General features: G+C 45.2%; 1 protein-coding gene across 1 annotated transcript in view; it reads left to right on the top strand.

Annotated features, from left to right (window-relative positions):
- LOC139535308 (cadherin-22-like) overlaps positions 1-21,050 on the top strand; it is a 217,532-nt gene that overhangs the window by 122,962 nt on the left and 73,520 nt on the right. The window lies entirely within an intron of this gene.

Below are 21,050 nucleotides of genomic sequence, written 5' to 3'. Positions count from 1 at the left end.
AAAAAAAATATAGAGTGAGGGGGGGGGGGGTGGTGGTTAACGTTCAAACCCTCCTCCTCCTTGTTACCCCACCTTTCAGTCAAATTACACATTAAGTGAGTGTGCACTTCATGTTTTATACATTGAGTAAAGTGTCAAGGCTAATGAGAACTGCAGTGCTTAGTCAAGCATTTCCCTCCGTTTTGTTTTCTGGTCATATTTTCTCTTCCTCTAGAACAACAGCTAATGGCGTTGATCTGGCACCACTGCGATAAGGTCAAAGTCACCGCGGTGCATGGTTGAGAGGCTGAGGGCTTGGGTGACAGACTGACAAGCACTGAAGCAGACCTCAACCCAAACACAGCCTTTTGGGGGCCCTCTGCGAAATGTTGTTGCACTTTTACAGCTAATTTCCATCTTATGCCATGTTAATATGATATCTCAGTGAGAGTGACTAACAAAATCAATGGGGGCCCACTGGAGGTCAGGGCCCCTGGGCACGTGCCCTTCGTGCCCGGTCGGTAATTTGACCATGATTACTACAAGTTTACATAGCTGGCTAGGCTAACTTACCAATCTAATAAATGTTAGCTAACAATACTGACATAACATGAGAAAAACTGCTGATGCAAAATCACATTTTGAAATTGCACCTTGTGTATTCTACTATTCTAACTCTCAACAGTGAGTTGAGACCCCGAATGAGTTCCTAAAAACAAAACCGTCCGGCGGCCCAAATCGTGGGGCCGGCCCTGCACAGGGCACTTAGGGCCACTGCGTAGGCCTAAGTGGTTACGGTCTCTACCCAGAGACCGTAACCACTCTCTACCCAGAGACCGTAACCACTCTCTACCCAGAGACCGTAACCACTCTCTACCCAGAGACGGTAACCACTCTCTACCCAGAGACGGTAACCACTCTCTACCCAGAGACGGTAACCACACTCTACCCAGAGACGGTAACCACACTCTACCCAGAGACGGTAACCACACTCTACCCAGAGACGGTAACCACACTCTACCCAGAGACGGTAACCACACTCTACCCAGAGACGGTAACCACACTCTACCCAGAGACGGTAACCACACTCTACCCAGAGACGGTAACCACACTCTACCCAGAGACGGTAACCACTCTCTACCCAGAGACCGTAACCACTCTCTACCCAGAGACCGTAACCACACTCTACCCAGAGACGGTAACCACTCTCTACCCAGAGACGGTAACCACTCTCTACCCAGAGACGGTAACCACACTCTACCCAGAGACCGTAACCACACTCTACCCAGAGACGGTAACCACTCTCTACCCAGAGACGGTAACCACTCTCTACCCAGAGACGGTAACCACTCTCTACCCAGAGACCGTAACCACTCTCTACCCAGAGACGGTAACCACTCTCTACCCAGAGACCGTAACCACTCTCTACCCAGAGACCGTAACCACTCTCTACCCAGAGACCGTAACCACTCTCTACCCAGAGACGGTAACCACACTCTACCCAGAGACCGTAACCACTCTCTACCCAGAGACCGTAACCACACTCTACCCAGAGACGGTAACCACTCTCTACCCAGAGACGGTAACCACTCTCTACCCAGAGACCGTAACCACACTCTACCCACAGACCGTAACCACTCTCTACCCAGAGACCGTAACCACACTCTACCCACAGACCGTAACCACTCTCTACCCAGAGACCGTAACCACACTCTACCCAGAGACCGTAACCACACTCTACCCACAGATCGTAACCACTCTCTACCCAGAGACCGTAACCACTCTCTACCCAGAGACGGTAACCACTCTCTACCCAGAGACGGTAACCACTCTCTACCCAGAGACCGTAACCACTCTCTACCCAGAGACGGTAACCACTCTCTACCCAGAGACGGTAACCACTCTCTACCCAGAGACCGTAACCACTCTCTACCCAGAGACCGTAACCACTCTCTACCCAGAGACCGTAACCACGCTCTACCCAGAGACCGTAACCACTCTCTACCCAGAGACGGTAACCACACTCTACCCAGAGACCGTAACCACTCTCTACCCAGAGACCGTAACCACACTCTACCCAGAGACGGTAACCACTCTCTACCCAGAGACGGTAACCACTCTCTACCCAGAGACCGTAACAACTCTCTACCCAGAGACCGTAACCACTCTCTACCCAGAGACCGTAACCACTCTCTACCCAGAGACCGTAACCACTCTCTACCCAGAGACCGTAACCACTCTCTACCCAGAGACCGTAACCACTCTCTACCCAGAGACGGTAACCACACTCTACCCAGAGACCGTAACCACACTCTACCCAGAGACGGTAACCACTCTCTACCAGAGACGGTAACCACACTCTACCCAGAGACGGTAACCACACTCTACCCAGAGACGGTAACCACACTCTACCCAGAGACGGTAACCACACTCTACCCAGAGACGGTAACCACACTCTACCCAGAGACGGTAACCACTCTCTACCAGAGACGGTAACCTCTCTCTACCAGAGACGGTAACCACACTCTACCCAGAGACGGTAACCACACTCTACCCAGAGACGGTAACCACACTCTACCCAGAGACGGTAACCACTCTCTACCAGAGACGGTAACCTCTCTCTACCAGAGACGGTAACCACACTCTACCCAGAGACGGTAACCACTCTCTACCCAGAGACCGTAACCACTCTCTACCCAGAGACCGTAACCACTCTCTACCCAGAGACCGTAACCACTCTCTACCCAGAGACCGTAACCACTCTCTACCCAGAGACCGTAACCACTCTCTACCCAGAGACGGTAACCACACTCTACCCAGAGACCGTAACCACACTCTACCCAGAGACGGTAACCACTCTCTACCAGAGACGGTAACCACACTCTACCCAGAGACGGTAACCACACTCTACCCAGAGACGGTAACCACACTCTACCCAGAGACGGTAACCACACTCTACCCAGAGACGGTAACCACACTCTACCCAGAGACGGTAACCACTCTCTACCAGAGACGGTAACCTCTCTCTACCAGAGACGGTAACCACACTCTACCCAGAGACGGTAACCACTCTCTATCAGAGACGGTAACCACTCTCTATCAGAGACCGTAACCACTCTCTACCCAGAGACGGTAACCACTCTCTACCCAGAGACCGTAACCACTCTCTACCCAGAGACGGTAACCACTCTCTACCCAGAGACGGTAACCACACTCTACCCAGAGACCGTAACCACACTCTACCCAGAGACGGTAACCACTCTCTACCAGAGACGGTAACCACACTCTACCCAGAGACGGTAACCACACTCTACCCAGAGACGGTAACCACTCTCTACCCAGAGACGGTAACCACACTCTACCCAGAGACCGTAACCACACTCTACCCAGAGACGGTAACCACACTCTACCCAGAGACGGTAACCACACTCTACCCAGAGACCGTAACCACTCTCTACCCAGAGACCGTAACCACTCTCTACCCAGAGACCGTAACCACTCTCTACCCAGAGACCGTAACCTCTCTCTACCAGAGACGGTAACCACTCTCTATCAGAGACCGTAACCACTCTCTACCCAGAGACCGTAACCACTCTCTACCCAGAGACCGTAACCACTCTCTACCCAGAGATCGTAACCACTCTCTACCCAGAGACCGTAACCACTCTCTACCAGAGACGGTAACCTCTCTCTACCAGAGACGGTAACCTCTCTCTACCAGAGACGGTAACCTCTCTCTATCAGAGACGGTAACCTCTCTCTATCAGAGACGGTAACCTCTCTATATCAGAGACGGTAACCACTCTCTATCAGAGACGGTAACCACTCTCTATCAGAGACGGTAACCACTCTCTATCAGAGACGGTAACCACTCTCTATCAGAGACCGTAACCACTCTCTATCAGAGACGGTAACCACTCTCTATCAGAGACCGTAACCACTCTCTATCAGAGACGGTAACCACTCTCTATCAGAGACGGTAACCACTCTCTATCAGAGACCGTAACCACTCTCTACCCAGAGACCGTAACCACTCTCTACCCAGAGACGGTAACCTCTCTCTACCAGAGACGGTAACCTCTCTCTACCAGAGACGGTAACCTCTCTCTATCAGAGACGGTAACCTCTCTCTATCAGAGACGGTAACCTCTCTCTATCAGAGACGGTAACCACTCTCTATCAGAGACGGTAACCACTCTCTATCAGAGACGGTAACCACTCTCTATCAGAGACGGTAACCACTCTCTATCAGAGACGGTAACCACTCTCTATCAGAGACGGTAACCACTCTCTATCAGAGACGGTAACCACTCTCTATCTTAGACGGTAACCACTCTCTATCAGAGACGGTAACCACTCTCTATCAGAGACGGTAACCACTCTACCCAGAGACCAGTGACGATCAGTGCAGTTTAAAATGAGGGAGGACACTTTTTTTCAGGAGCACGGCCTTCCATTTACCCATTTACCCAGTTCAATGTAACATTGATAGGTTTAGGCTACTACATGATACTCAAATTTTCATGAAGTTGCTACAACCTAGCCTATGAATGAAAGTTTACAACGTAGGTGCACACAGGCCAGTGACACATGGATAGACAGTAACACATTCAATAATGCCTTGCACACTCCTGACTGGATTTCCAAGCCAATCATTTCCAAGCCAAACCATATCATAACTGCTACACACAGCCTACTTCGTTGTCACCATATTGGCTAAAGTAACTTCATAGTCCACATAGCTAATAGGACTAACGCATCAGTAACATGCACATGGGACACATCTTCAGCCAGTAACATGCACATGGGACACATCTTCACCCAGTAACATGCACATGGGTCACATCTTCACCCAGTAACATGCACATGGGATACATCTTCACCCAGTAACATGCACATGGGACACATCTTCAGCCAGTAACATGCACATGGGACATATCTTCACCCAGTAACATGCACATGGTACATATCTTCACCCAGTAACATACACATGGGACACATCTTCAGCCAGTAACATGCACATGGGACACATCTTCACCCAGTAACATGCACATGGGACATATCTTCACCCAGTAACATGCACATGGTACATATCGTCACCCAGTAACATACACATGGGACACATCTTCAGCCAGTAACATGCACATGGGACACATCTTCACCCAGTAACATGCACATGGGACACATCTTCAGCCAGTAACATGCTCATGGGAAAAATCTTCACCCAGTAACATGCACATGGGACACATCTTCACCCAGTAACATGCACATGGGACACATCTTCACCCAGTAACATGCACATGGGACACATCTTCAGCCAGTAACATGCACATGGGACACATCTTCACCCAGTAACATGCACATGGGACACATCTTCAGCCAGTAACATGCACATGGGACATATCTTCAGCCAGTAACATGCACATGGGACACATCTTCAGCCAGTAACATGCACACGGGACACATCTTCAGCCAGTAACATGCACATGGGACACATCTTCACCCAGTAACATGCACATGGGACACATCTTCACCCAGTAACATGCACATGGGACATATCTTCAGCCAGTAACATGCACATGGGACACATCTTCAGCCAGTAACATGCACATGGGACACATCTTCACCCAGTAACATGCACATGGGACACATCTTCACCCAGTAACATGCACATGGGACACATCTTCAGCCAGTAACATGCACATGGGACATATCTTCAGCCAGTAACATGCACATGGGACACATCTTCACCCAGTAACATGCACATGGGACACATCTTCTCCCAGTAACATGCACATGGGACACATCTTCACCCAGTAACATGCACATGGGACACATCTTCAGCCAGTAACATGCACATGGGACACATCTTCACCCAGTAACATGCACATGGGACACATCTTCAGCCAGTAACATGCACATGGGACACATCTTCAGCCAGTAACATGCACATGGGACACATCTTCAGCCAGTAACATGCACACGGGACACATCTTCAGCCAGTAACATGCACACGGGACACATCTTCAGCCAGTAACATGCACACGGGACACATCTTCAGCCAGTAACATGCACATGGGACACATCTTCAGCCAGTAACATGCACATGGGACACATCTTCAGCCAGTAACATGCACATGGGACACATCTTCAGCCAGTAACATGCACATGGGACACATCTTCAGCCAGTAACTTGCACATGGGACATATCTTCACCCAGTAACATGCACATGGGACACATCTTCAGCCAGTAACATGCACATGGGACACATCTTCAGCCAGTAACTTGCACATGGGACATATCTTCACCCAGTAACATGCACATGGGACACATCTTCAGCCAGTAACATGCACATGGGACACATCTTCAGCCAGTAACATGCACACGGGACACATCTTCAGCCAGTAACATGCACATGGGACACATCTTCACCCAGTAACATGCACATGGGACACATCTTCAGCCAGTAACATGCACATGGGACACATCTTCAGCCAGTAACATACACATGGGACACATCTTCAGCCAGTAACATGCACATGGGACACATCTTCAGGCAGTAACATGCACATGGGACACATCTTCAGCCAGTAACATGCACATGGGACACATCTTCACCCAGTAACATGCACATGGGACACATCTTCACCCAGTAACATGCACATGGGACACATCTTCAGCCAGTAACATGCACATGGGACACATCTTCACCCAGTAACATGCACATGGGACACATCTTCAGCCAGTAACATGCACATGCTCGTTGTGCTGTTTTATGGCCTTGGTGGAAAGCTGTTGTGTAATAAGAAGAAAAAGAAGAAGAAAGTAATACGGCATATTCATTTTCACTTAACGCTGCTGTCATGTTCTTCCTAACATGGCCCTGCCATAGCTCATGGCCCTTACAAGAGAGCGCCCGGGAACCAACATTTTTTTGTTTACATATCATTCAAAGTCTGCTTGTTGTTTCAGATCGGTTAACGCCAAGGAGGAGAGGAGAGGAGAATTAACTAGGCCTGTCAGGCCGAAGATTAATTCAGAGGGATCATTCGCCGTTGTCCTGCGAAAACATGGTCTGGCTAATGAAATCTGAGTCTTAAATCAAATTTGCGTTGCGACGGCAATTGAATTTTGCACTGAGCCGTATGAATGTCTTCATGTTCGGACCATTGGTTGAACCATTGGTACGGACCATTGGTCAGGCTGCTGTACAGGCTGTTTCACCTCTGTATTAAGGGTCCTGTCAGGATAGTGGAACGTGTTCTATGTAGTTAGGTGTTGCAGGAAATGTAGTACAGCTTATACTTTCAAACTCATCTTACTCAGACCTTACCAGAGATGTACTTGAGGTTTCAATTCCACCAGGATTCTACCTAATGTAGATCCATGATAAGGGATCAAAAAGTTGATCAAATTGATGAATATTGTCAGAACAATAGTGGTAGAGTTAGCATTAGCATATTTTTGTGAGTGCTACTCTCTTTGCCCACCTATTGTATGTTCATGGGTTCTGTAGTGTCTTCCTATGTAATGTGCTGCCCTATTATGCACACATGTATCTGCTACTGGGTAAAAGCAGCAGCTAGCAGAGCAAATTGTGGCTAGCTGCGGGGTCAGCCAGTTTGATCAATGCTAATGCGAGGAGCCAGTGCTAACGGTAGCCTGAGAGAGCCCTCCACACAATGAAGGCTTCTATCTATGCCTTTTTGATTAATGTCTGTTCAATTTAAAAACACCAGGACATCATCTCTCTTTGAGTCTTTTTTATTTTATAAATAAAATGTCCCTGGCATTATTGTAAATTATGCGGCCGTGTTAAAAGCTAATGTTACCTACCGCTGTCCATTTGCGAGCCGTGGTCAGCCGTCCATTTACAGTCCAAAAGCCATAGTTACTTTTCGCATAGCTCTAATTTAGCTCTGACAAAAACAGTGATTATATGTCAAGATGGACATTTCTGAAAGCGGAGATTTTATTCACACAGTCCACACAGAAGTTGGTAATGGTAAACAAACTACCATAGGTCTACTAGCTCGGTGTTGAGGAGGTGGTTCAAGCATGAGGGTGCGTGCGGAGGTAGATAAGTGCTCACAGCGTGGCTCCTAGGCATTGCTTATGCGACTGAGAGGAGTATGGTTTATCTTTCCAAGTGGTATGCTCAAGATGGAAAAACCCACTTTGCTGAAAAAGATAATGTATTATATTTGATGTACATATACTGTACTGGTGCGTGCAGGGCAGTGTGTATATCTCTGTTTGTACATGTTTATGGAGCAAGATCGTATACAGCAGTGACTCGACCAGTGTGAAAACAGTTCTGGGAAAAAAACGGCACTTGAAAAATAATAATGGCACTTTGTGTCGCCTATGGCTTTGCAGTACACCACACAATTTACTTGCTGGAGATATGTGTTTGCGACATGGATTTTTCAACTTTTTAACAAATACCAGTCTTTTAGTTTTTTTGCTGACAATTTGAAAATAACATATTGAGAAGGGCTTGAATTGGATCAAACTCTGCCTTTTGTTAGCTCTATAGAAAGAGAAGCCATTAATATTTGAATGGGATCCATCTCCTCGCTCTTTCAGACCATGGCAGCCAAAGTAGGGGTTTAAATATTTAGCTTTAGTTTATACACCATGCCTAGATTTTCAAAAACTTGCGCTACATGAAAAAGTGATGTCACACTTGTTCTGTACATTTTCTCAATGATCCACAGAACCTTTGGGAATTGTATTTCTTACATTTTGTTTGTCAGGAACAAACAATGATGCATAATTTTTCTGGACAAAATTGCAGTTTGTGTCTTTAAAGGCCCAATGCAGCTATTTTTATATCAATATCAAATAATTTCTTGGTAACAATGAAGTACCTTACTGTAATAAATTGTTTTCTATCAAAAAAATATTTATCAAACGAGAATTTTGCCTGGACTGTCTGAGTGGGGAGGGGAAAACAGGAAATGAGCTGTTATTGGCAGAAAGGTTTGGTAATCTCTTTGTTATTGGTCTATTAACCAATCTACCACATGGTGATGTCACCATGGAAAGCTGAAACTCCCGCCCATGCAAACCCGCTGATTAGAAGGTCCCTTGTAGATTGTATTTTCAACCAGCAACAATCAGGAAATAACACTGATCAAATGGCTTCACACTTTTACAGTGTTGGTTCCATCAGCTGTTGTACAATATACATTTTAGACATTTTAGTCATTTAGCAGACGCTCTTATCCAGAGCGACTTACAGTAGAGTGCATACATTTTATTACATTTTTACATACTGAGACAAGGATATCCCTACCGGCCAAACCCTCCCTACCGGCCAAACCCTCCCTAACCCGGACGACGCTATGCCAATTGTGCGTCGCCCCACGGAGCTCCCGGTTGCGGCCGGCTGCGACAGAGCCTGGGCGCGAACCCATATGCTATCCAACACAGAAAAAACAGAATTTTGGCGGCACTGAGACTTTAAAATGTCACCCTCAGACATGCAACATAGGCTGCATTTATACATGCTGCCTAATTTTGATATTTTCCCACTAATCAGATCAGCTTTTTTGCCGTATTTGGGAAAAAATATCAGAATTGGGCTGTCTTTGTTAACGCCACCAGAGAGCCTCAACATAGATAGATAATACAAGTTCTATATCCATGTGGATCAAAAGTATAAAATACAAACCTCATTGGACAATGATCATTAGTGTTCATCCATTATCCCATAATCCCCAAAAGGTCACACTCCTTGACCTAACAGAAAAAGTCAAGAAATGTTACCTTCCATTCTGCATGGTAACAACCTTACTTGTAGGGCAGGGCCTTCAATTAGAACAGACCTTGGTTCAAATGCTGTTTGAAATCTTACAAATTATTTGAGCATTTGCCCTAGCCTGCATGAAGTGCCGGATAACAAACTGGGCAAGCGCCAAATCGAGACTATCCTATTAACGGGACCTGAAGAATTGTAATATCCTATGTTTCTCTGAGTCGTGGCTGAACAAGGACATGGATAATATACATCTTGCTGGCTTTTATATGCATCGGAAGGATCGAACGGCCACATCGGGTAAGCTCAAGGGGGGAGGTGTGTTTAGTTAACCCTATAATTCCAGAGACCACAGCAAAAAAAACTGCTTTTAATTTATGACTTTCATTTATCTGGATGTCCATCTCTTATATTTAGCCTCACAATGAAGTGTTTTACCATTTTCCTTTCAGGACAACCAAGTAGAATAGAAATACATTTGACATAAACAGTTGCATTTATGACATGAGTTTTATTGACAAATGTTAATAAAAAAAATAAGGTCCGCAAAAGCAAAAACATGATAAAAATGAATTTATATTAATGCTGTAAGTACAGACATTGTTTGCTCACTGGGAAATAAGTATCCATCTAGTCAGTGAGAACTATGTGGAGTTTGTGACAGCAACAATGCAAGCTTATTACAGTCTTATATACACTATGTCCTGGGATTCAATATGATCTTCTATGTAGAAGAACCCCTTACTTTCTAACGACTTTTGTGTAGCTTTTGATCGTCATCATAGATAGCTTTTAATAGTTTGTTGCTCAAACCATTTGGACTCTACATAAGTTTTTGTAAAAAAACTCCCCAGCCACAGGCCCCTTAGGGATCCGTCGATGTCTGTAAGACCTTAAAACAGGTTATCATTCACAAGGCCGCAGATTAGCAGGACACATGCGCTGACCACCTGGAAAGTGTCTTTACTGCGATTTCCAACCTCTCTCTGACCCAGCCTGTAATACCTACATGTTTCAAGCAGACCACCATAGTGTCCAAGAACACCAAGGTAGCACTCAGATATGTAGCCAAGAAATGCTTTGAAAGGCTGGTCATCGCTCACATTAACACCATCATCCCAGACACTTTGGACCCACTCCTATTTGCATACTGCCCCAACAGATCAACAGATGACGCAATCTCTATTGCACTCCACACCACCTTCTCCCATCTGGACAAGAGGAACACCCATGTGAGAATCCTGGACTTTCTGACAGGCCGCCCCCAGGTGGTGAGGGGAGGCAACAACACATCCGCCATGCTGACCGTCAACACGGACGTCCCTCAGGCGTGCGTGCTTAGTCCCCTCCAGTACTCATTGTTCACAGATGACTGCGTGGCCGCGCACGACTCCAACACCATAATTAAGGCGCTACAGAGGGTAGTGGGTACGGCCCAGTACATCACTGGGGCCTAGCTCCCTGCCACCCAGAACCTCTATACCAGGCGGTGTCAGAAGAAGGCTAGCGGTACCGATGCACCTTGAACAGATTCTACCCTCCAGCCATAAGACTTCTAAATAGTTAGTCCGGGTAACTATTTGCTTAAATACTTAACTATCTGCATCAACCCGTTTTGCACAATTTTTTGGACATCTGATGAACCCATGTCTGGTATAAAAAGCAAGGAAGCATATCTCCAATTGCTAAATTTATTATCATAAGTGTGTATGCGCTTGCAGTTGCTGGACTATTGTATCGGTCCATGAAGTCAGGCAGGCTCAATAACGCACAGATTAAAAAATATATATATATTTAAAATAGTATTTGAACCTAGGTCTGGTATAGAAACAATAAGAAAATTGCTCAAATTGTTGTAATTTGTGTGTATGCTTTTAAGACACAGTGCATTTGGAAATTATTCAGAATCCTTGATTTTTTTCCAAATGTTGTTACGTTACAGCCTTTTTCTAAAATGTATGAAATAGTTTTTTCCCTCCTCAATCTACACACAATACCCCATAATGACAAAGCAAAAACTTTTTTTTTTAAACATTTTTGCAAATGTATTAAATATAAACTGATATCACATTTACATACGTTTTCAGACCTTTTACTTAGTATTTTCTTGAAGCACCTTTGGCAGCGATTACAGCCTCAAGTCTACACCTGTATTTGGGAAGTTCCTCCTATTCTTCTCTGCAGATCCTCTCAAGCTCTGTCAGGTTGGATGAGGAGCATCGCTGCACAGCTATTTTCAGGTCTCTCAAGAGATGTTCGATCAGGTTCAAGTCCGGGCTCTGGCTGGGCCACTCAAGGACATTCAGAGACTTGTCCAGAAGCCACTCCTGTGTCATCTTGGCTGAGTACTTAGGTTCATTTTCCTGTTGGAATGTGAATCGTTGCCCCAGTCTTAGGTCCTGAGTGCTCTGGAGCAGGTTTTCATCAATGAGCTCTCTGTACTTTGCTCTGTTCATCTTTCCATCAATCCTTTTTCCCAGTTCCTGTCACAGAAAAACATCCCCACAGCATGATGCTGCCACCACCATGCTTCACCGTAGAGATGGTGCCAGGTTTCCTCCAGACGTGACGCTTGGCATTCAGGCCAAAGAGTTCCATCTTGGTTTCATCAGGCCAGAGAATCTTGTTTCTCATGGTCTGAGAGTCCTTTAGGTGCCTTTTGTCAAAGTCCAAGCGGGCTGTCTTGTGCCTTTTACTGAGGAGTGGCTTCCAAATGAAATGAAATGAAATCAAATTGTGTTTGTCACATGCGCCGAATACAACAGCTGTTAAGCTGTTAAGAAGCCTTTTGGACCTAGACTTACTTGGCGGTCCGGTACCGCTTGCCGTGTGGTAGCAGAAAGAAGAGTCTATGACTAGGGTGGCTGGAGTCTTTTACAATTTTTAGGGCCTTCCTCTGACACCACCTGGTATAGAGGTCCTGGTTGACAGGAAGCTTGGCCCCAGTGATATACTGTAGTGCCTTGAGGTAGAAGGCCGAGCAGTTGCCATACCAGGCAGTGATGCAACCAGTCAGGGTGCCATCTGGCCATTCTTCCATAAAGGCCTGATTGGTGGAGTGCTGCAGAGATGGTTGTCCTTCGGGAAGGTTCTCCAATCTCCAGAGGAACTCCGGAGCTCTGTCAGAGTGACCATCGGTTTCTTGGTCATCTCCCTGACCAAGGCCCATCTCCCCCATTGCTCAGTTTGGCCGGGCGGCCAGCTCGGTACCCTGGTACCCTTCCCTAGATCTGTGCCGACACAATTCTGTCTCGGATCTCTACGGACTATTCCTTCATCCTCATGGCTTGGTTTTTGCTCTGACATGCGCTGTAAACTCTCTGACCTTATATAGACGTGTGTGTGCCTTTCCAAATCATGTCAAATCAATTGAATTTATCACAGGTGGACTCCAATTAAGATGTAGAAACATCTCAAGGATGATCAATTGAAACAGCATGCACCTGAATTTTGAGTGTCATAGCAAAGGGTCTGAATACTTATGTAAATTAGGTATTTCTGTTTTTTCTTTTTAATACATTTGCTATAAAAAATCTAAAAACCTGTTTTTGCTTGGTCATTATGGGCTATTGTGTGTAGATTGATGAGGGGATAAAAACAATTTAATGCATTTTGGAATAAGGCTGTAACGTAACAAAATGTGGAAAAAGTCGAGGGGTCTGAATACTTTTGGAATGCACTGTATTTGCACATGAGTCACACTCACGGTGACCCCAAAGTGGTCCTTTGTAAATCAGTTGGAAGAGCATGGCGTAGGTTCCCAGGTCGACCCCCAGGTCGATTCCCAGGTCGACCCATACTTAAAAATGTATGCGTGCATGACTGTAAATTGCTTTGGGGGAAAAAGCGTCTGCTAAATTGCATTTATTACTATTATTATTATATTATTTATTATATTAATGGTCAACACAGTCTCAGACTGGAGCATCAGTGGGTGAACATTGTGTGAACGTTTTCGCTGCTTTAATCCTGTGATTGATGTGGTTCCCTTCAAAGGGGACCCTGGCCAGGAAAGAGAAGCTAGGACATGAGATTCATTTCACAGCCTTCACAGCCCTACCTGATGCTACCTGTGTTGATTGGCAGGGCACAGGGCTTAGGGTAGAGCACAGATCCCATAGTAGAGACTAAAGTAAGCATATGGCCTATATAACCTTTCTATGCTGTGGAGAGCTGTAGATTGCGGAGGTTACTGTCATGACAGCGACAGCCTATCCAGGCTAAGTGCAGGTGAGACGTGAAATGAGAGAGATCACAGTGAAGAGGAATGGGATGGGCCGACCGCATGCTTCGATCAATATGGCCCACGTCCAAGTCTATTTGTTTGCCTAGGAACATCCAGTGTTACAGACTCAACCCCTACGTCGTAACTCATTGATTTTGACGTGTCTGAAGTCGCCGAGCATGATTTGACATGGAAGTGGGGAAGTCTGATGTGTCACCTGGGAGCGCTGGATGGCAGAGCAGGCATATCCACTTTCAAGGGACATTTTTCATGCCTTGAGTGACATGACCTAGACATTTTAGTCGTGCATTCTTTTGGACATACAACATTGCTCTCATGTAAGGATATTAAACTAAAGCACCAAGACCCTTTTTCATCCTATGCAATCTGGTTTAAGAGCTGGTCATGGGTGCACCTCAGCCACGCTCAAGGTCCTAAACGACATCATAACCACCATCGATAAGAGACAATACTGTGCAGCCGTATTCATCGACCTGGACAAGGCTTTTGACTCTGTCAATCACCACATTCTTATTGGCAGACTCGACAGCCTTGGTTTCTCAAATGATTGCCTCGCCTGGTTTACCAACTACTTCTCTGATAGAGTTCAGTGTGTCAAATCGGAGGGCCTGTTGTCCGGACCTCTGGCAGTCTCTATGGGTGTGCCACAGGGTTCAATTCTCGGGCCGACTCTCTTCTCTGTATACATCAATGATGTTGCTCTTGCTGCTGATGATTCTCTGATCCACCTCTACGCAAACGACACCATTCTGTATACTTCTGGCCCCTCTTTGGACACTGTGTTAACTAACCTCCAGACGAGCTTCAATGCCATACAACTCTCCTTCCGTGGCCTCCAACTGCTCTTAAATGCAAGTAAAACGAAATGCATGCTATTCAATCGATCACTGCCGGCACCTGCTCGCCCGTCCAGCATCACTACTCTGGACGGCTCTGACTTAGAATACGTGGACAACTACAAATACCTGGGTGTCTGGTTAGACTGTAAACTCTACTTCCAGTCTCACATTAAGCATCTCCAATCCAAAATTAAATCTATAATCGGCTTCCTATATCGCAACAAAGCATCCTTCACTCATGCTGCCAAACATACCCTCGTAAAACTGACCATCCTACCGATCCTCGACTTCGGTGATGTCATCTATAAAATAGCCTCCAACACTCTACTCAACAAATTGGATCCAGTCTATCACAGTGCCATCCGTTTTGTCACCAAAGCCCCATACACTACCCACCCTTGCGACCTGTACGCTCTCGTTGGTTGGCCCTCGCTTCATACTCGTCGCCAAACCCACTGGCTACAGGTTATCTACAAGTCTCTGCTATGTAAAGCCCCGCACTATCTCAGCTCACTGGTCACCATAGCAGCACCCACTTGTAGCACGCGCTCCAGCAGGTATATCTCACTGGTCACCCCCAAAGCCAATTCCTCCTTTGGTCGCCTTTCCTTCCAGTTCTCTGCTGCCAATGACTGGAACGAACTGCAAAAATCTCTGAAGCTGTAGACTCATATCTCCCTCACTAGCTTTAAGCACCAGCTGTCAGAGCATCTCACAGATCACTGCACCTGTACATAGGCCATCTGTAAACAGCCCATCTACTGTATCTACCTACCTCGTCCACATACTATATTTATTTATTTATCTTGCTCCGTTGCACCCTAGTATGTCTACTTGCACATTCATCTTCTGCACATCTACCATTCCAGTGTTTTTTTTGCTATATTGTAATTACTTCGCCACCATGGCCTATTTATTGCCTTAACTTACCTCATTTGCACTCACTGTATATAGACTTTTTGTTTTCTTTTGTTCTACTGTATTGTTGACTGTATGTTTCTTTATTCCATGTGTAACTCTGTGTTGTTGTATGTGTCGAATTGCTATGCTTTATCTTGGCCAGGTTGCAGTTGCAAATGAGAACTTGTTCTCAACTAGCCTACCTGGTTAAATAAAGGTGAAATAAAAAATAAATAAAATAAAAAATAAAATCCTAAGAACCGTCTTTTGGAAGAATGGGTTCTTTGATTCTTTGGAAGGCAAGAATGTTTCTTTGGAAGGCAGGAAGGAACATATCTGAATCCGAAAAAGCTTTTTATTGTATTTTTTTCTGTCCTTTAAACTATGCCTGGGTATTGGCGTTTACCTCAGTGTTTAAGTGATATGACATGCTATTTTATAAAATCATTTCTCTAATTAATATTACCTGATTAAACGAATCATGTAAATGTAATTAACTAGGAAGTCGGGGCACCACGGAAGAATGTTTATAGATCTGTTGTCTTCCAAATAAACTATTAAAGACCTGGTAATCTTTTATATCAATAGCAGTCAATTATTAATCGTCACCTTATTCAGTCTCATCTGAATGTTGTAAAATTCTTGGTTATCTTCACGAACCCTGGCTAACAAGTTGAATCAGCAATACAAAATTTGGTGTAATTATTTATTTACTAAATACCTAAATAATCACACAGATTTACATATGCATTTACATATGCATTTACATATGCACAGGATGGATCATACATTGATTACTAATTATGTCCTAAAAGAAAACGTCCCTAGCTGACGAAACCGATATGACGGGTGATACACAAAGAAAGGGGGCAGGGTTTGAATGAAAGCGCGGGAAGACTGAGGAACAAAAGGATTGAGTCTCTATCGGACCTTATGAAGCAATGCTATCATAAATACAGAATCTTATGCATTCTAAATAACCGCCCATTCGGAAAAGGAAAATGCAAGAAATATATTTACTCTGATCTGCGCTTGGTCGAAGATGGAAGGCTGGGTTACCCAGCAGAGATCTCCCTTGTCCTTTGAAGAATATTTCTGGGCGGATACATTGTAGTCTGTCGTCTTGTGGTAGAACGGTTACGTTGTAGTGCTGTCGTCGTGTGGTACAATGGATACGTTGTCGTATCCTGTCATTCTGAAGAGATTGTTCATCCTTTCCTAGGCCACGCACGTTTACAACTGCTGCTGATAACTCGAAGTCTAGGATGTAACACTTCTTTAGTGAATAAGAGTTCAAAGTTCATACCAAGTTGCCATACTATAAGCTCATGCTATATTCTGGCTTGTGTATTCAAATTCATCCTTCCAGCGTGGCGATCGTCACCTCCACGTTTAAATTCGCCCTTCTAAACGTATGGACATCAGTCCTCGTGTCATCGGGAACACAATGTTAATTTCGTTAGGTTGTTGTCGTTCACCCATTCGCAACCAGAGCTCATGCTGAGGTTGGCTTAGTTCGCCGTGAATTGGGTCACGGGGGCTCTTATAGAAATGTAGAAAAGGGGTTGGTTCATCATTTCCAACCAATGCCTATTCACGTGAGCTTTGCCACTGATTGAGCATATTTCACTTATGAAAACAATTCTCTAATTTTAAACTAAATTTACATTTCATATTTTCACAAATAGTTTCATATTTCAATATTTAAATTGCACAACAGTTCCATATGAATCTGATAGAATGTGTAGACTTTCCAATATACAGTTTGTTGTCCTATCATCAGTAATAATGTACCAGACAACAACTGATCTGACATCATATTCTTTAAGTACCAACGGACACTTCCAACTGGTTGGATTACATAAAGATTGTTCTTTTCCCCAACCTTTTGATGTTCCAATACACTCTCTATGTTAACAAAGGGCTTTCCAAGAGTCCATTCTGTAGAGTGGAGAGAAAAAGGGGGAAATGTATTTATGGGGGGTCATAAACCTCCGCCAACAGGGAAACGTCATGACAGCAGTTTGAGTAATCTAATTTTAAAAAATAGGTGTGAGATGTTTTAAGCTGTACCTACACGACATAACCAAAAGTATGTGGACACCTGCTCGTTGAACATTCCAGAATCATGGGCATTAATATGGAGTTGGTCCACCCCTCTGCTGCTATAACAGTCTCCACTCTTCTGGGAAGGCTTTCCACTAGATGTTGGAACATTGCTGCTGAGACTTGCTTCCATTCAGCCACAAGAGCATTAGTGATTTCGGGCACTGATGTTAGCCAATTAGGCCTGGCTCGCAGTCGGCGTTCCAATTCACCCCAAAGGTGTTCAATGGGGTTGAGGTCAGGGCTCTGTGCAGGCCAGTCAAGTTCTTCCACACCGATCTTGACAAACCATTTCTGTATGGACCTCGCTTAGTGCACGGGGTCATTGTCATGCTGAAACAGGAAAGGCCCCCAAGCTGTTGCCACAAAGTTGGAAGCACAGAATTGTCTAGAATGTCTTTGTATGCTTTAGCGTTACGAATTCCCTATACTGGAACTGAGGGGCCTATCCCAAACCATGAAAAACAGTCACAGACCATTATTCCTCCTCCACAAAACGTTACAGTTGGCACTATGCATTCGGGCATGTAGCGTTCTTCTGGCATCCGCCAAACCCAGATTCGTCCGTCGGACTGCCAGATGGTGAAACGTGATTCATCACTCCAGAGAACACGTTTTCACTGCTCCAGAGTCTAATGGCAGAGAGCTTTACACCACTCCAGCTTTGCATTGTGCATGGTGATCTTAGGCTTGTGTGCGGCTGCTCGGCCATGGAAACCCATTTCATGAAGCTCCCAAAGAACAGTGGTTGAAAAGGTGGCATCCTATGACGGTACCATGTTGAAAGTCACTGAGCTCTTCAGTAAGGCCATTCTACTATCAATGTTTGGCTATGGAGATTGCATGGATGTGTGCTTGATTTTATATACCTGTCAGCAACGGGTGTGGCTGAAATAGCCGAGTCCACTAATTTGAAGGGGTGTACACATACTTTTGTATATATAGTGTATATTATGGGAATATTTGTGTATCTGGTAATCACTTAATCATTTTACATACAGTACTGACATAGTTGATATCTTTGCCATGATTTCTGTATTTCAAATGAGTATTTTCTGTGTTTTTTTTGGGCAGAGAGCAGGAGCATAGAAGAGAGTCTGAGTAACCCAGCAGTGTATGTATTGCATGGTACACAGCAAATTGACCTGTGTTACCTAGTGGTTTTCAGTGATTTCTAATGTTCATTCAGGAGTTAAATTAACACTCAGTGACTCTTAAAGAACCCCAATGTTGGGGTTAATAACTATACTGCAGTTGAGTGTGATTGTATAATTTTTACTCTGAATATAGTAAAAAATACAAAGCCCTCCGGCATAAACTTCGCTGTACCTTACTTCATTGTTAATTTATAGACATACCAGATACCAGACCTGGTCTCAGGGATGGCTAACTCTGGAGATCCCTTCTATCTCCACTGAGTTAGGAAAATCTGCTTTTAGTTTTTTTTTTGCAGCTTACTTTTGTAATAATCTCCAAAGCTCCCTAAAATTGGATGAATTGATCAAATCAAATCAAATGTATTTATAAAGCCTTTTTTTACATCACCAGATGTCACAAAGTGTTACACAGAAACCCAGCCTAAAACCCCAAACAGCAAGCAATGCAGATGTAGAAGCATGTTGGCTCGGAAAAACTCCCTAGAAAGGCAGGAACCTACGAAGAAACCTAGAGAGGAACCAATCTATGAGGAGTGGCCAGTGCTCTTCTGGCTGTGCCGGGTGGACATTATAAGAGTAGATGGCCATAAAGGACAGATCGTTCTTCAAGATGTTCATAGATGACCAGCAGTGTCAAATAATAATCACAGTAGAGGGTGCAACAGGTCAGCACCTTAGGAGTAAATGTCACTTGGCTTTTCACGAGAGAGAGCGAGAGAGAATATTGAAAACCAGATGTTTTAGGCATAGTTATAATGAAACAAGTCACTTGTTCATTTTGACTGTTCGTTGCAAAAGTTATGTAGATTTGCTTCGGTTCAGTATGAAATGCGTATACTGGGTGGTACCACCTCAAGGCTTACTATAAAAGCAGGTGACAGCACACCTTATTTGGTAATGGTCTTGGTAAGTGGAGTGTGCCAATATATTTTGCATGATGCTTCCTTGAGAGAGAGGTGGGGGGTCGAAAACAGCAGGTCCGGGACAAGGTAGCACGTCCGGTGAACAGGTCAGGGTTCCATAGCCGCAGGCGGAACAGTTGAAATTGGAGCAGCAGCATGACAATGTAGCACATCTGGTGAACAGGTCAGGGTTCCATAGCATAAACTGGATCAGCAGAACGACCAGGTGGACTGGGGACAGCCAGGAGTCATCAGGCCAGGTAGTCCCGAGGCATTTTTTTAGGGTTCAGGTCCTCAGAGAGAGAGTTAGAGAGAGAGAGAGGAGAATTAGAGGGAGCATGCTTACGTTCACACAGGACACCAGATGAGACAGGAGAATTTCCCCAAATAAGACAGAAGAATTTCCCCAGATAGGACAGACTGACCCTAGCCCCCCAGCACATAGACAATTGCAGCATAGATACTGGAGGCTGAGACAGCGAGGGTAGGGGACACTGTGGCCTCGTCCGGCGATACCCCCGGACAGGGCCAACCAGGCAGGATATAACACCACCCACTTTGCCAAAGCACAGCCCCCACACCACTAGAGGGATATCAACAGACCACCAACTTACTACCCTGAGACAAGGCTGAGTATAGCCCATGAAGATCTCCTCCACTAGAGGGATATCAACAGACCACCAACCTACCCTGAGACAAGGCTGAGTATAGCCCATGAAGATCTCCTCCACCGCATGAGCCCGAAAGGGTGCAAAACCGGACAGGAAGATCACATCAGTGACTCAACCCACTCAAGTGACGCACCCCTCCTAGGGATGGAATGGTAGAGCACAAGTAAGCCAGTGACTCAGCCCCTGTAATAGGGTTAGAGGCAGAGAATCCCAGTGGCGAGAGGGGAACCGGCCAGACAGAGACAGCAACTGCGGTTCGTCACTCCAGTGCCTTACCGTTTACTTTCGCTCCCCTAGGCCAGACTACACTCAATCATAGGACCTACTGAAGAGATGAGTCTTAAGTAAAGACTTAAAGCTCGAGACCGAGTCTGCGTCTCTTGCATGGATAGGCAGACCATTCCATTAAAATGGAGGTCTATAAGAGAAAGCCCTGCCTCCAGCTGTTTGCTTAGAAATTCTAGGGACAATAAGGAGGCCTGTGTC

Source organism: Salvelinus alpinus, chromosome 12 (assembly GCF_045679555.1).
Source record: "Salvelinus alpinus chromosome 12, SLU_Salpinus.1, whole genome shotgun sequence".
Lineage (NCBI taxonomy): Eukaryota > Metazoa > Chordata > Actinopteri > Salmoniformes > Salmonidae > Salvelinus > Salvelinus alpinus.
The sequence above is the reverse complement of the archived record's forward strand: the minus strand, read 5'-3'. Positions and strand labels throughout refer to the sequence as shown.